Source organism: Nicotiana tabacum, chromosome 19, assembly GCF_000715075.1.
Source record: "Nicotiana tabacum cultivar K326 chromosome 19, ASM71507v2, whole genome shotgun sequence".
Classification (NCBI taxonomy): Eukaryota; Viridiplantae; Streptophyta; class Magnoliopsida; order Solanales; family Solanaceae; genus Nicotiana; species Nicotiana tabacum.
In genome coordinates, this window is record NC_134098.1 from 67747425 (window position 1) to 67750638 (window position 3214).

The window sequence follows — 3214 nt, forward strand, 5'->3', positions numbered from 1 at the left end:
AGATAGGCGCAGTGCATTTCTGACCTCGAAGCAATGCCTTGCGGACCGATTCGGTCACGGGCTCGATGAAAGTATCGAGCCGACTCCTCGATCAGCCTTAGGACTCGAGGCTCGTTTGTACTGCCTTCAGAACTCATCCCAAAATACCATTCCGGTTGCTTATCATTCGAACTCGATCGAACGTAGGAAGGCCGAAATCTATTTTGACCGTATACAATAGTACCGACAATATAAAAATTTGTTTATGCTATTCGTATAATTTAACCTTTTTAATAAGCTATTACTTTATTTTATAGATTGTCATATCAAGTTTTGTACGAAGAGTTACCTGTCATATATTGTAATTAGCGGTGTTTATAGTTACATTTGGCTCGGTGCCCATCAAAATCAAACCAACTATTTTTTATTTTATCAGTTTGATTTTTTGGGTATTGTTGGCTTCTTTTCTAGCCACTTGAAACATATATAAATTCATGATAATTTTCTCTCTAAATCATGATTATTGAGACTGGTCATACACTTATACTTTGTGCACACGTGTATTTATCCTTTTCTTACCATAGCTTAATTAGATAGCTTAGCCTTGTTAGTTTGTTAATATAGCTATTAGTTGTTATTAGTTAGTGGACAACTGTTGCCAGCTGTCAAGTGTGTGAGCCACTTGTATAAGTAAGGTGCTTGGATATTTTGTACAGTGAATATTCAATTCATTTTCCCCAATTATGTTTAACAAATCTCCTAAAGCTTCTTCTCTCATTTTCCTCTTTCTTAGCTAGGTCTTTGTTCATCTGCCATTAGAGCTCATCTGAGCTCGATTTCATCTCGTTCATCTGAGAATTTGTCATGGTATTAGTGCGGAGGTTCTAATCTCTAGCTTGATTTCATTTTTGGTCCACAGAAATCAAAGTTCGACATTGTTTAATTTTGAGGTTTGAAGTCAGCCCAAATTTAGGATCGCTACAGAAATTGGGCGATTAAGAGTTATCTGCGCATACACATCGACTAGAATTATGGCAATTAAAGAAAACACATCGAATTCTCCTAACCCGCTACTCGATTTAACCAACCCACTTTACATGCATCCATCCGAAAATGTAGGTTCCATGCTTGTGCCAATGCTTTTTGATGGATCGAGGTACAAGTCATGGAGGCGAGGAGTACTTAGGGCTGTTTCTATGAAGAACAAAGTAGGCTTCATAAATGGGAAGTGTGGAAAACCAGACTCAAAGGATCCCACCTATGATTAATGGGAACAATGCGATAATGTAGTGACCTCGTGGATTTTAAATTCTCTCTCAAAGGATCTGGCAGACAGTCTGCAATATGTAAACGATGCCAAAAAGCTTTGGTAGGAGTTGGAGGACAGATATGATCAAACCAATGGGGCAAAACTATATCAATTACAGAAAAAAATCAGCAATTTGAGTCAAGGAGCACTCGACATTATAGGGTACTACACTAAGATGAAGAAGCTGCGGGAAGAACTGAACACCTTGAATGCGCATGCTCAATGCAAGTTCCAGTGTACATGTGGTGCCAAGGCAAGTATGCAGAAAGCTGAGCAAGACAGTAGGTTAATTCAATATCTAATGGGATTAAATGAGGTGTACACTATTATGAAGGGAAGCATCCTGATGATGAATCCCTTACCTTCCTTGGCACAAGCATTTACCATTTTCATCCAAGAGGAGAAGCAAAGGGAGATGAAGCCAAGTAATCAATTGATGATTGACTCTACTGCTTTGAGTGTGAACAAGATAGGAAATAACAACTTCAGAACGAGTTATGGTCAACAAGGAAATGGACCTGGAGGGAGTTTCTACATAAACTACAACCAGTCGAGTGGCACTGGAGTAATAGTTTCAGGGAAATTACTCTACAAATAGACCTCGACCAATTTGTGATTACTGCAAGAGGCCAGGGCACACCAAGGATAGGTGATACAAGCATCATGGTTATCCACAAGACCCCAAGTTCAATAAGGGAAAGTGAGTGGCTGCCAATGTGTTTGAAGATTATGGTTATAAGGATACTGGTATAGGAGTTGAGGAAAAGCTACAAACTCAAGAAGAGGGGCGAGTGATGAAGAATCTGACCAAAGAACAATACAACCAGCTCATCAGCATCCTAAAAAATTTTCAGACTGGAAGTGCAGACGATAATTCTGGCATGAAGGCAGGAGCAGTAAACTTTGCAGGTATTTCAGCTTGTTCTACTTCTCTTGACTCCAGCGATCCTTCATATGAATGTTTTAAGCCAAGTGCTGATTATTGGATACTTGATTCCGGGGCCACAAATCACATGACTTATAACAAATTCATTTTAACTAATATCAAGACCTTAGTTTACCCTCTTCTAGTTACACTGCCTAATGGATATAAGGTGAAGGTGACACTTGTAGGTGATGTAGTCTTGAGCCCTAAATTCAGCCTCAAGAGAGTCCTTTTTGTGCCCAGTTTCAAATTCAACATAATATCTATCCATTGCTTGACAGTTCAATTTGATTATTATGTCATCTTTACTAAGTTTTCATGTATTCTTCTGCAGGACCCTTCACTGAAGATGCCTCTGGAAATTGGTAAGGCTACTAATGGCCTATACTATCACATTTCAGATCTCTGCAAGACTGTTGCAGCCCTCACTCAAACTTCTACTCAAATTCCATCTAGTATGTCTGATAAGAATAATATACACCTTCACTTGCATCTTGTTCCCCCTGTTTCATTTAGTTTACCTGTTTTATTTCATGCTTGTAATAAGAGTGGTGTTGATCCTTATAAATACTCCACTGTTAATACTTCATCCTTAAGTAGTGAAAAAAATATTTCTGTGTCAATTTCATCTACTTCTATTTTTACTTTCACATCTACATCTAATAGAAACATGGTTGAACTTTTGTGGCACAATAGATTAGGACATGTGCCCTTTGCCAAAATGAAGGGAATCCATGAGATACCTGCCAAATTCACACTTACACAACCTTTCCTTTTCCCCATATGCCCAATGGCTAGACAAAGCAGACTACCCTTTCTATAAAGAACCGTCCTTACAACCAAAGTTTTTGAAATATTACATGTTGATTTGTGGGGACCATACCACATCATAAAGAATACAAGCACAAGTATTTCATCACCTTTTGTAAACGATTACAGTAGATGTACATGGATACATTTATTGAGATGTAACAACAATGCCTTACAAACCATACAAGCCT

At 38.4% G+C, this 3214-nt stretch overlaps 1 long non-coding RNA gene across 1 annotated transcript; it reads left to right on the forward strand.

Annotated features, from left to right (window-relative positions):
* Positions 1-688: 688 nt before the first annotated feature.
* Positions 689-2836, forward strand: LOC107781972 (uncharacterized). Its single transcript, XR_001647124.2, has 2 exons — positions 689-2197; positions 2548-2836. It is a non-coding gene; the product is annotated as an uncharacterized LOC107781972 (long non-coding RNA).
* The last annotated feature ends 378 nt before the right edge of the window (positions 2837-3214 follow it).